The sequence below is a fragment of the Cetorhinus maximus genome, chromosome 23 (assembly GCF_964194155.1).
Source record: "Cetorhinus maximus chromosome 23, sCetMax3.hap1.1, whole genome shotgun sequence".
NCBI classification, from domain to species: domain Eukaryota; kingdom Metazoa; phylum Chordata; class Chondrichthyes; order Lamniformes; family Cetorhinidae; genus Cetorhinus; species Cetorhinus maximus.
The window spans coordinates 61,290,035-61,304,529 of NC_135901.1; the positions used below are offsets into that span (position 1 = coordinate 61,290,035).

Sequence of the window (14,495 nt, forward strand, 5' to 3'; positions counted from 1 at the left end):
ACAGACCAACGGAAAGAAGAAACCACGGGAGTGTTTGTGTGGTTTTGATTCCGTTTATCCAATAATTAATTCCATGGGCACCTTATTAAAATCAAGAATGATGAGAACTGGAGCCGGTAGGATTTGTACCTCTGTGAGGAGATCCCACAGGATTCCAACTCCATCCCCTTATCCACTCCACCGTGAACACAGGGCCGATAATGACGTCACTGCTGTTTGTATAAAATCATAGACGGCTACATCAGACGGTCATTCAGCATCTCTATGCAAGAGCAACTCAACTACTGTAATTCCAGACCCCACCTTTTCCCCACAGCAACTCTCCTCGTCCTCCTTGTCAATATGAGGTGATATCTGCTTGTCCTAATGGTGCTGCTAAATGTTGAGCAGCGGTGGGACGCGAGCTCATGACTTCGTACATACTTTAAGCCAGCACCTTAGCTCGCTCAGCCTCGCTGGGCGAAATTTGTGAACCACTTCCTTCACAAGTTTTGGCACTGAAATAGAACAAAAACTATAGATTAGGAATAGGCAAAATACTGCGGATGCTGGAAATCTTAAACAAAAGCAAAAAATGCTGGAAAAACTCAGCAGGTCTGACAGCATCTGTGGAGAGAAAGGCAGGATTAACGTTTCGAGTCCGTATGACTCTTCTTCAGAGCTAAAGGGAAGTAGAAATATGAAGTCCTACTTCCCTTTAGTTCTGAAAAAGAGTCATGAGGACTCGAAACGTTATCTCTGTCTTTCTCTCCACAGATGCTGTCAGACCTGCTGAGTTTTTCCAGCATGTTTTGGTTTTGTTTCAGAGTAGGAATAGATCATTCGGAACCTCAAAACTGCTCCGTTAGTTAATCAGATCATCCTGCACTTCGTAACAAACAGAAATCATCTCCACTCAAAAACACAACGAGCTGCAGTGAAGGGTCGGCACCATTTAAACTCAATGAACTGGTCTGGTTCCAAATCTCCTGCTGGAAATGGCAAGAAAACTTCTCATTGAATTCACTCCGGGTCTTGACTTCAGAAGGACAGGACACAAAGTAACAAAGTACATTTCGATAAAATGTGTTATAAAATGGCAGAATGACTGGGAAAGATCATCCGTGCTGTTGGGAAACATAAAATTATGAGAAGTTCCAGCTAAGAAAGAGGCCATTCGGCCTGGGCTGCTGCTGTCAAAGAGCAGTTGTGATTGGTTGATCAGGAGTGGTCAATTACTCTTCCATTTCCGACTGTGAATTTGATGAATATTTGCAGATGAACAGAAATAAGAATCACGGGGTATTTGGATGTTTTATATTCAATTTAACCGATAACTAATTCTACAGACCGTCAGTTAAAATCAGGAATGATAAGAAGCATAAACTACAGGGCTCCAACTTGCGTGAGAAAACTCCAGCCAATTTCCAGTCCATCAGTTTAACCAATTCGCCACAATACTTAGTGAAAGTTCGCTATTGTTTGTATAAAATAATAGAATGGAGACAGGGAGTAACAGATAAAAGAGATTTTCAGTCCGTGCCATTGCCCCAACCACCTCTCCCAATTCCCCCAACCAAAATGCAACACTGCACAGGTCAGCCGTCCCCTGGCCACACAGAGGATTTTTTGGAAGCGTCTCAAACAACAAACCGCCGGAAAGTTTAACAGCCGCAGGACTGGAGCCCAAAGCAGGAAAGCCTCGGCCAGCATCTTAGCCCAATCGGCGACTCAGTACCACATTTAGAGCAGAAACAACCATTGCCTTGACCGGCATCGGCTCTGAATTAGAGTGTGGGAAAAATATGATCAGGAATAGGCCATTCGGCCCCTCGGGCATTCTCAGCTACTTAATAAGATCATGTGAAAACTTCAATCATCATCCGCTTTGTAACATCCGGACATTTAGTAGCTGAACAGTCTCCACCCAAAAAGAAACAGAAAGAAATGCCCTCTTGCATCTTTTAAAACAGCGCTTTTGTTTTCTCTGGACCATCTTAATCTGAAGCCACAAAACTATCGTAAATAATGTTTGGATGGTAAAAATGAGGAACTGAACCACATTGACACACACAGAGGAACACACACAGACATTTACACCGACAGTGACAGAGGACAAGCGATTGTTTCTAAGGAGAGACAAACACCCAGAAAGCAAACATGACACCAACCTGGCTCCGTTTTTGTTCCATTTCTGACTGGAAGTTTCGCGAATATTTTTGTGAATGAACAGAAATAGGAAAACGCCCGAGTGTTTGGATGGACTTGATTCAATGTAACCGATAATTAACTCTGTAAACACAGAGTTAAAACCAGGAATAATGAGAAGCGGGGAACCCCAATGGATCTGGACTCTATCGCCTTCACCACTCAGTCACCACGACTGACTCAATGCACAGGGTGATGTTGTTACTATGAAATCATGGGTGGCTACAGCAGAGAAGGAGAACATTCTTGTCCGTGCCGGGTCTCTGGAAGAGCAATTTAACTCATTCCATAACCCCCGTCTTTTTCCTCACTGCAATTTATCTTGAATCTGTCTCTCCTCGTCCTTCCTGTTAAAATGAAACACAGCACACAATCCGTACAATTCGATTTGAGCTGATAATTGTTCGACTCGCTGGTCAAGCTGCTCATGTAAAACTTTCAATTTCCAAAACCCACCAACCACATCACTGCGGCTCCTGTGAAACTGACAAGGGAACACACGGCAGAAATTCATCACTGAAAGTAACTGACACACATGAAATTCTAAACGCGTTTACCTTGGTAGGAGGCTGTGGCACAGTGGTACTTTCACTGGTTTGGGATTCTAGGGATCAAATCTCACCATGGCAAATGGTGAAATTTGTTTTCAATAAAAAATCTTGTGATCATCACTAATGGCAGTAGGGACGAAAATCTGCTGTCCCAGCAATAACTCTTATATACTCTCTGGAAGAGGGCTGACCTAGCCAGGGACTACCCACCCATCCAGGTTATGAACCCAATCTTTCCCTGGAAAGCAGGGAATGGGAATGTAAGACACGAGAAGGGTTCACAGGACCTGATTGTCCCAGACACTGATTATAGGAATGTGCACAGTATCAATTATCCACATTCTTGTGTATGTTGTTAAACTTTGAAATTATTTTGAATTGATTTTTAATGTGAAGAATCGGAATAAGCTTATTTTGTTCAGTAGATATACAAGAGGGTAAATGCTCATGTGGAAGCACCGAGTGTTTGAAACTCAAGTGAATGGTTCAGATCATTTCTGCAGTTGTACTCGTCTAGTTTCAAATTCAATTCCTAATCTGTTTAGTGTCTGGAATTCAAAGTGTTGGATAGAAGGGCAAGATGTACATCTCGTTAGATTGAGTTATGAAATGCCAGAATAACTTAAAGAGATGCAACCGGGGTGTTAGGAAACACAAAATGACAGAAAGTTACAGCGAATAAAGAGGCCATTTGGCCCTGTGTCCTGCTTTCAAAGAGCAGTGTGATTGATCTGAATATTCAAGGGTGTTCGTAATTTAGTAAGGATGGGCAAAAAGGGAAAGGAGGCGGGGTCAATAACGACAAGATCGGTACAATCATGAGAGAGGGTCTTAGACTGAAGGATCAAGATGTCGAATCAATTTTGGTGGAGCTAAGAAACGGGCAAGAGGCAACAAACATTGGTGCGAGTTGTTTATTGGTCACCAAACTGCAGTGGTAATGTTGGGCACTGTAATAAATCAGGAAATTAGAACTGCAAGTAACATGGGTAATACAGGAACAATATTCTGCTGTGCACCACCAGCTCTATAGTCAGTGCTTTGTAACCCATCACAGCCCTTCTCTTTCATTTTCACGCCCTCTGGATCTGTTCTTGACTTGTTGCACGTGTGACATTTCCAGCTCTGATGTGAAACTTTAACTCTCACTCCCCTAACTCTGACAGAGATGTTCTGTGTTGCTTTCAGCCAGGAAGACAATAACATTGGTTTTAACAGTTCGCCCAAGGGCAGTAAATCTCAATTTCCTGACAGGGAATCAAACCTAAGGTGCAGCAGTGAAAGTGCTGAACCCTAACCAGTCCGCCATCAGGGAAGCTGCTAACAGGGCTGGAAATGTGGCTCATGAAGGCTGATTTTGGCATTTGTTCATTCCCTATCCCTTTCACCAGAGATAAATTTCTCCGACCAAATGGTCTGTTCAGGTTGAACACAATGAGCCAACGAGAAGAACCATTACTGTTATCTGGAACATGAAATCGATAGCTTCCTCCTTTAATACAGTTCTTCGCCTTTGACAGAGCTGTTAGTCATCTGACCGAATATGTGACTCGGTGTCACACTTTGTTATATAATGATATTGGGGAACACCTTGTGATGTTTCATTAGGTTAACGGCGCTTTATAAATATAAATTGTTGCAGTTTAACATACAGAGAAATAGACAAACCCCTCTTGCATCTTTTACTCTGAGAGTTTTTCCTTGTAACATTTTAAAATGAAGTTGCACAACGAAAGTAAATAAAGTTTGTGCTGGTAAAATGTGTTCAACCCCTTGGGGAACTGAAACACATTGGCACATACAGAGGAACACACACAGACGGATACACGGAGTGTGACAGAGGCCTAAGGAGAAACAAACGCCCAGAAAACAAGATGTCACCAACTTGGCTCAGTTTTTGTTTCATATCCGACTGGAGACTTGCAGAAGACTGACACAGAAATGGATTTGTTTGGATGTTTTTTCTTCTATTTGAATGAGAATTAATTCTACAGGCAAGCAGAAATAGCGAGAAGAACAGTCAGCAAGATTCAAACCTACGTCGAGAGGCCCCAATGGATTTTAAACCCATTCACCTTAAACACTGGGCCACAAGTACAGAACTTGCTAACATGCTAATATTATTTGTTTAAAATCATAGAATGGTTACAGCAGAGAAAGTGGGCCTTCTGCCCGTCCTATCATTGCCATTACCCGACCTTTTCTCCAGAACCCTGCAATTTACATTGTCTCTCGTCGTTCTTCCTACAAAATAATAGCATGTCTAGTTAAAACACAGAAGACTCGTTCAGCCAATAACAGCATCGAGTGTGTTAGACATGAACATGAAGTGAACAGTGAGGTGAAATACTGCCACAAGCTGCGGGTGTACAACTTCCAATTTCCAAAACCCACCAACCTCATCAATGCAGCTCCTCTGAAACTTTCAAGGTAAATATTGATCCTTAAAAGGGGCCGCTCCCAGATCTATGCACAGTCCTACAGGTGTGATCTAACCAGGGCTTTGCATAGCTGTAGCAAACCTTTCCCTTTTTTCTATAACAATCTCTGTAACAGGTTGTACAGCAAGAGAAATTAGATTGTATATTTCGACTGAGAAAAATGAGGAGGTGCTTGATCTCACAGCCATGTGTCCTGGTCAATGTTCACGAATATTAACCTGCAATATAATGAATAAAACATTTAGGCCTACATCGAGCCCATTCGAAATCTATAGAATTATTGGATTCAAACAAACCCATCAATTATTCTCTCTTCCTCAGCTCTACGGTGAGTGAGACAGGGAAAAGCAGAAAAGCGGCAATATTCCGGCCCCGCACTCTCCAATCACCCGCTGCCAGCAGAAAGCAACGACTGCAGCTTCAATCAGCGGGTTACTGCCCATCCCTGGGACTCAAGACACTCCAACCCGGGCCAAATCTCCCAATTCACTGAACACAGGCTCAAGGAAATGCAGGTAAATTATATCCCGGTCGCTAACCTCCGAGCAGCATTTACTGAATACCCGAGGGAATGAGTCACAAACAAAAGTAACACCAACTTTCTAAATCTTTTTATTGGATGTGTTCATTTCATTTTAAGTTCTGCAGATGGGAAAATGGCCGAAATAGAGGTTGGTGAATAACAGTTGGAACCATGTTCCTCTCTCCCACTGCAATGCTGATCCTTCCAATTTACAGGTATTTGGGGGCAATGATGAGTTTGGTACTCAGATTAGCTCCGTCTCCATATTATAAGATGAATCTAGAAGCACTGGAGAAGGTACAATAAAGATTTACTGGAGTGATGTTAGAACTGAAAACTTTTAACATTCAACAACGATTGAATTGATTAAACAGGTTTTCTCTAGAAAACAGAGTGAGGGATGACCTGATCGAAGCCTTTAATATTCCGAAAGGGTTTGGAAGATGCTTCTACTTGCGGATAGACAAGAATAAATAAAAGTTGGTCACCAGGAAATCCAATGTCCAATTCAGAAGCAACGTCTTTAATCAGAGATAAAAGCAGAAAATGATGGAAATACTCAGAAATTCTGGGAATTTCTGTGGATTGAGAACCAGAATTATACTTTCAGATCTGTGCACTGATTCTGTACCGTTCCGCTGACAAGTCACAGACCTGAAATGAAAACTATGTCTCTCCACAGACGCTACCAGCCCTGTTTAGAATTCGAAAATGTTCTGTTTTTATTTCAGATTTACAGCATCGCTTTCCTTTTTTTCTTCAGAAGAGAATGTAGAGCCCATTGCCAGAGGATTAGAGATCCAAGTCTGTGCTGGACACGCCTAGGTAAAGTAACATTGTGAAAACATAATTCAGCAGCTAATAATGGAAAAAGGTTTACTCGATCATCTGATTAGTTGACACAGCAGCAGTCACATCTGATGGTGAAAATTCAGAGATTTCATGCGTGTGAAGGCATTTACTCAGTTTGACCACCAGTGAACAATCCAGCTATAAAAGTTCAAAGGATTTGCTCCGCAATAGGGGCATTCTTACTGACAAGACGGAGTTTAAATGTTTGGTGTATGGAAGGAGAAATCACTTCTTCAACTCACCTGCGAAGAATCGAGTGAATCCACATCTAACTGTAGGGGTTTGTTCTGTTGTTAATTACACCCAGGATAGAAGTATGGTAGAGGCCGATGTAATTTATTGTATAATTTTATTGTATATTATTGTATAATTTTATATCTTGACCTGAAAGCTGGAATTACCATCGGATCAGAAAAATTTATTTGATATGCAATTACGTCCTCCCACCCAGCATTCAATGCGGGACAGAATGTGCCCTATCCAAAGCAGTGCGGAGTCTGATTCGCACCTGCGCATTGGGGGCTCTTAGCTGAGCATGCGCAGTGCTGTCCTGTGACTGGAGCCGCAGAGTGGGTAAGAAAATGGCGACTGGAGCAGAATAACAGAGTTAGTGCGTTTGGGGGAGGAATGGAGCCAGCGGAGTGGGCAGGGAGGTTTCATAAACACTTGGTACAGGCCGCAGAGCCTTAATAAGAAACTACCGGTCCCGCGTTTGCAGCGAACAGACCGATAATGGCTGGGCCTCTCCCTCTGCTCGGCCCGGGGGCGCGGCTGTGCAGCAGGACGCATGCGCGGTTATCCCGGTCCAGTAGCAGGTGGAGAGCATGTTGTGAATTTCTAAACTGGACTGACAGGGATGGATTTTGGAAACTCCTTTTACAGGGGGTTAGAAGGGGAGGATTTACACACAACAAACTCAAACCAAGAGAAATATTTCTCAATTTCTGTCCTGGACTGACAGTGATTGATTGTTTTATAATCTTTTCGTAGGATATCACACGGGAATGATTTGCAGACGGGAAACTCAAACCAAACATCAGATCAAGATCTGAAAGGCTCACTCGATTCATCAGCCTTTGAGAGTAAGTAATGAGTTTCAGGTCATTATCACTCATTGTGTAAAATTTTTGCTCACACCCCTCCTGTAAATCTTGCTTCATAACTTAAATCTGTGTCCCATAACCCTTTTATGATCAGATAATGTGAACAGCTTTTCTTTAACTACCTCATGTAAACCAATCATAAACTTGTATACCTCTATCAAATTTCCCCTCAATCTACTTTGCTCCAAGGAGAACAACACCAGTTTTTCCAAACTAATCTAAAATCCTTCACCCGTTGAACTACTCTGGTAAGTCTCCTGCGCACCCTCTTAAGGACCCTCACATCCTTCATAATGTGTGGTGATCAGTGGTTTACACAAACCCAGATGTTTTGTGTCCATGTCTGTGATGTCATCACACATCGACAATTACACTGTGACATCAGCACACATCGATAATTGCACTGTGACATCAGCACACATCGATAATTACACTGTGACATCAGCACACACCAACAATTGCGTGGTGATATCACCCCGCTGCCAGGGTATTTCCTCAACTGGGAGATTTTTCTCTGACTTCAGTGCTTCTGATATCTTTCCAGCTACAGTCTCCGGCAGGAGTTTCCAAAGCTGAAAAGAGTTAAATTGTTTCACAGGTGAGTAGTTTTGACAATTGATCTACAATTTGGAGCTTTTAGTCCTCTGTTATCTGTGTGAGGTCCGACAGCTCTGCGGCTGGTGTGACTCCTTTACTGTGGATCTGATTCTGTGTCCATCCATTGCTCTGTTTCACCTCTGCCCTCCCTGATCACCTCTCTGCTGTTGTCTAACTTCCTCTGTCTCTAATAGTGGGTGTATTTTAGCTCTGTTTAGCATTTTACGGTTACTTCTGCCAACTGCTGCCCTGACCATGTGCTGCTGGCTTACCAGCTATAGCTTCCCACCATGTCTTTCATAGTCAGGAGTTGTTTTTCCTGCGATATAGTCCATCTCTCTTCTACCCCTGAGCTTATATTGATCATCAGATTCTGCATCATTTTTATTCCGTCGTTCATTCTGCACCCCTGAAATGTTAACTCTGTTTCTCTCTCCACAGATACTTCCTGACCTGCTGAGTATTTCCAGCATTTTCTCTTTTTATTTCAGATTTCCAGCAGCTGCAGTATTTTGCTATTATTTTATTGGCAGGCAAAGTTACTGAGGTGGAAATAGGCGGTCTTAGTGATATGTAGTCAGAAGCTCAGCTGAGGGTGAAATATGACACTAAGATTGTGAAAAGTCTGGCTCAGCCTCAAAGTTGTCAGAGAGATGGATGGCATTGATGGTTAGGGAGTGGAGTTTGTAGCAGGGATTGAAGACAATGGCTTCAATCTTCCCAATATGTAAATGGAGGAAATTTCTGTTCATCCAACACTGGATGTTAAACAAGTCAGGATGGTGTGTGACTTGGAGGGGAACTTGGAGGTGATGGTGTTCACATACATCTACCCTGGTCCTTCTAGGGGATGGAGGGTTAGGGTTTGGGAGATGTTGGTAGAATTGTAGATGCATAAAATCCCTTTCCTTCACCCCCTGTCTCTCCCATCTCCGTCTCTATTTCCCCCAGTAGATGCTGGTGTTTTGTATAGTCCCTGACCAGTTGGCAGGTTCCCTTCCCTGAGAGACATTAGTGAACCAGTTGGGTTTTTATAACAATCCAGCAGTTTTCATGGTCACTTTTTCCTGGTACTGGCCCCACAAATTACCAGATTCATTCAGCTCAATTTCACAACCTGTTTTTGTGATATTGTGGTTTCTCTCTCATTCACTTTTGTCTATTTAAACTATTTCCCCAGGATTTTCAATTGGGAAACCCAATGTTTCATCAGAATCTAACGGTGTCGCACAATCAGTCATAACCTGAATTTCATCGGATTTTGAACATGGAAGGAAAAAGCACCGTTCACCGTGGGGAGAAACCGTACATGTGTTCTCTGTGTGGACGAGGCTTCAGCCGATTATCTGGCTTGTCAAAACATAAATGCAGTTACAGTGGGGAGAAACCATGGAAATGTGGAGACTGTGGAAAAGGATTCAATTATCCATCCAGGCTGGATACTCACCAGCGCACACACACTGGGGAGAGGCCTTTCACTTGTTCTGTATGTATGAAGGGATTTATTGATTCATCCACCCTCCTGAGACACCAGCTCATTCACACTGAAGAGAGGCCGTTCACCTGCTCCGAGTGTGGAAAGGGATTCACTTGGGCATCCAGCCTGCTGAGGCACCAGCGAATTCACTCTGGGGGGATGCCATTTACCTGCTCCGAGTGTGGGAAGGGATTCATTCAGTTATCCAACCTGCTGACACACCAGAGAGTTCACACTGGGGAGAGGCCATTTACCTGCTCCGAGTGTGGGAAGGCATTCACTCAGTTATCCAACCTGCAGACACACCAGCGAGTTCACACTGGTGAGAGACCATTTACCTGCTCCGAGTGTGGGAAGGGATTCAGTCAGTCATCCACCCTGCTGAAACACCAGAGAGTTCACTCTGGGGAGAGACCGTTCACCTGCTCTGAGTGTGGGAAGAGATTCACTCAGTCATCAAACCTGCTGATACACCAGAGAGTTCACTCTGGAGAGAGGCCGTTCACCTGCTCCGAGTGCGGGAAGCGATTCACTCAGTTATCCAACCTGCTGACACACCTGCGAGTTCACACTGGGGAGAGACCATTTATCTGCTCCGAGTGTGAGAAGGGATTCGTTAATTTATCCGATCTGTTGAGACACCAGCGAATTCACACTGTGGAGAGACAGTTCACCTGCTCCCACTGTGGGAAGGGCTTCACACAGTCATCCCACTTGCTGAGACATCAGCGAATTCATACTGGAGAGAGGCCGTTCATCTGTCCTGTATGTGGGAAGGGATTCACTGTGTCCTCTGACGTCCTGAAGCACCAGCAAATTCACACTGAGGAGAGGCCGTTCAGCTGCTCCAAGTGTGGGAAGGGATTCACCTGGTCATCCCAACTGATGAGACACCAGCGAGTTCACAAATAACAAACAGGATGTTAATCACATCCAGGACTGAACCTTGTTCATTGTAGTCTGTTTCTGCTGATGTTAATAAACTCTAGCCCAGTTATTGGGGCTAATATTCTGGATAAGGACAAATAAAATATATTTGTGTTAAATATAGCATATTGAGTCTTGTTATTATCTCTAACACAAGTTAGTTTCTCTGGAAGGGCTCTCCCTCTCCCCTCTCTCCTCCATCCTCACCTCTAACAACAAGTGTAAGGAGCTCATGGAGCTTCTTTGTCACTAAGATTGAGACAATCCGATTAGCTGCCGCTGCTGCTTCCCTCCCTTCCACTAGCCCACTGGGACAAACTGCCTCTATAATATTCCACCTTGTCCAAGCCGTGAACCCACATCTTTCATTAGCTTCTCCCCCATCTCCCTTCCTGCCCTCTCAGTGGTCATCTTGTCCATGAGACACACCTCCTGCTCCATCGACCCTATTCCCACTAAACTGCTGATCCCCCAACTTTCCCATGTTCACTGATATTGTTCACAGTACTCATTCTTCTGGTACTATCCCTCTCTCCTTCAAATCATCACACTTTCCTCAAAAAACAATTACTTAACTCTACTGTCCTTGCAAAGTATTGACCCATCTTCAATCCCCAGTTCCTCTCTCAACTCTTGAAAAGTGTTCACACCTCCCAAATCCGTCTCCATCTTTCCCAGAACTCCCTGTCTGAATCCCTCCAATCAGCTTTCTGCCCCGCAACTGCACTGAAACAGCTCAGATCAAAGCCACCAATGACATCCTATGTGACTGTGATAAAGGTAAACTATCTCTTCTCGACCTGCCTGCAGCCTTTGACAAGGTTGACCACACCATTATGCTCCAACACTTCTCCACTGTCGTCCAGCTGGGTGGGGCTGCTCTCTCCTGGTTCCATTCTTCTCTATCTAATCATAGTCAAAGAATCGCTTGGAATGTCTTCCCTTCCCACTCCCACAGTTACCTCTGGTGTCCCCAGAGGACCCAGCCTTGGCTTCCTTTTATTTCTCATCAACATTCTCCCCACAGCGACATCATCTGAAAACACAGTGTCAGTTATCACGTGTACACTGCCAGTGCCCAGCTCTACCTCACCACCACCTCTCTCCACTTCTGTTAAATTATCAGACTGTTTGTGGATGTGCAGAAATTTTCTCCAATTAAATTTTGGGAAGATAGAAGCCATTGTTTTCATTCCTGAGCTTCCAACTCCATTCTTTATCCTATTTCTATCAGGTCATCTCTTAGCCTTCTCTTTTCCAGAGAAAAGAGCTTCAGGGTGTTTAGCCTTTCCTGGCGATTATAATGTATCTCTTTTTGGAACATTTGTGAATGAATTTTTATTCCCCTTGGCCCTTGCGACGCCTGACAGCAGTTTCCAGTCTGTATGACCCTTCTTCAGAGGGCGTCTCTATTGGACAGAGCGGTTTCTTGGCCGCAGAGAATTGTGGGATTTTGAAAATGGGAAAAGAACGCACCATTCACAGTGTTCTGCATGTGGATGAGGTTTCAGCCGATCATCTGACCTGGTCAAAACATAAATGCAGTCACAACTGAAAGCAGTTGTGCAAATGTTGACACTGGGAAGGGATTCATTTACCCATCGAAATTGGAAACTCATCGGAGCATTCACACTGGGGAGAGGCCATTGACCTGCTTAAAGTGTCAGAAGGGATTCACTCCGTTATCCCACCTGCAGACACACCAGCGAGTTCACACTGGGGAGAGGCCATTCATCTGCGCTGTGTGGAAAGAGATTCATTAATTTATCCAACCTGATTGCACATCAAAGAGAGCTTTTAAATTTCAAGACTGTGGGAAGTGCTTTACAAGTTCTCAGGAACTGATCCACCAGCAATGTATTCATACTGATGAGAGACCGTTCAGATGCCTTCTTTATGGGACTGGGTTCAGGCAATCATCCCACCTCTCTCTACACAAGCGCTCTCACGCTGGGGAGAGGCTGTACACCTGCACTGAGTGTGGGAAGATACGCATTCATTCATCCCACCTGCCGAGACACCAACGAGTTCACAGCGAACTACAGTGATTGGATTTTGCTGTTAATAATATACAAGAATGAACTATACCCATTGGGGTCTGTTTCAGCTGATGTTAATAAACTCCAGCCCAGTTATAAGGTTAATATTCTGGACAAAGATCAAATAAATCAACATTCTGTCAAACACAGAGGATGTTGAATTTTTAAAAACATCTCTAACACAAGTTAGTCCTTGTTTTGGACTCTCCCTCTCCCCTGTCTACTGCATCAACACCTCCAACAAGTGTGAGGAGCTCATGGAGCTTCTTTGTCACTCAGATTGAGACAATCCGATCAGCTGCCTCTGCTGCTTCTCTCCCTCCCACGAGTACATCCTTGACCCCGACATCCTTGCAATTCTCATCCAATCTCCGACCACTCTTCCGTCTCCAAAATCATGCTTAACTCCCAAATCCATGTACAATGGTCCTGGAACTTAGGGGTAAAATGACATTGTGAAAGGATTGTTCACCGGCTGATTTGTGACGTTCTTACTGACAAGACGGCGCTTAAATGTTCTGTGTATGAGAAGAAACAATAATTGTTCACACCGCCTACTGAGACTCCAGTGAGTTCACATCTAAATGTAGGGGATTTTACTGCAGTTATTTACACCCAGGACAGTTTTATGGCAGAGGACCCACGCACTTTGTCATACCAATTGACTGAATAATTTTATATATTGGTCTTGGGCTTCGTTCGTCATCGGATCACAAAACATAATTTTCTATTCAAAAAAACGACCTCTCAATGGCAGCCTGATTACCCAGCCTTCAACAGGGGCCAGAATGTGCCCTATCCTCACAACAGCAGCTCCCTACACATGCGTATTAGGGTGTGTGCTTGGAGCATGCGCAGTGCGGCCCATTTCATGAGCTTGCGCAGTACTGGTCTGTGACGGAAGCTGCTCAGTGCGGGTGAGAGAATGTCGAGTGGAGCAAACTAACAGAGTTAGTGGGTGTGTGAAGAGAAATGGAGCCAGCGGAGTGGACAGGGAGGCTTCATAAAGACACAGTGCAGGCCGTACATCCCAAAGAACAAGGTACCGGTCTTGTGTTTGCAGAGAACGGGCCGAAAAATTCTGGATTTCTCCCTTCGCGAGGCCCGGGGTAACGGCCGCCATCTTTATAGGGGGCAATGTGCAGCAGGGCGCATGCGCGGTCATCCTGGTCCAGCTAGCAAGAGGAAAGAATGTGCATTTCTATCCTGGACTGACAGGGATGGATTTTGGAAACTCCTTTTACAGGGGGTTAGAAGGGGAACATTTACAGACGGTTGAGATCTGACAGAGTCACTCAATTCATCAGGACCTGGATCCTCCTTTTTTAATGCTCTGTACAAACCGTTTCCCAAACCTGCCATACTCAGTCCAGGATAGAAATTCAGGGCCTGGATTCTATCGGCCTCTGACTGTATGCATTGAGTTCCAGGTCATTACCACTCATTGTGCAAACATTTCTTTCTCACATACCTCCTGTACATTTTACCCAAAATCTTAAATCTGCGACCCATAATCCTTTCACGATCTGCTACTGTGAACAGCTTTTCTTTACCTACTTTACGTAAACCTTTCATAATTTTGTGCACCTTTTGTTAAATCTTCCCTCCATCTACTTTGCTCCAAGGAGAACAATCCCAGTTTCTCCAATCTAACCTTGCAACTAAAATCCCTCATCCCTCGACCCATTCTGGTAAATCTCCTCTGCCCCCTCTCAAGGACCCTCCCATCCTTCATAATGTGTGGTGATCACTGGTTTGCACAGACCCAGATGTTCTGTGTTCGTGTGTGTGACATCAT

The 14,495-nt window shown here is 44.1% G+C and overlaps 1 pseudogene; it reads right to left on the bottom strand.

Moving 5' to 3' along the window:
• LOC144698070 (uncharacterized) overlaps positions 1 to 14,495 on the bottom strand; it is a 106,494-nt pseudogene that overhangs the window by 29,298 nt on the left and 62,701 nt on the right.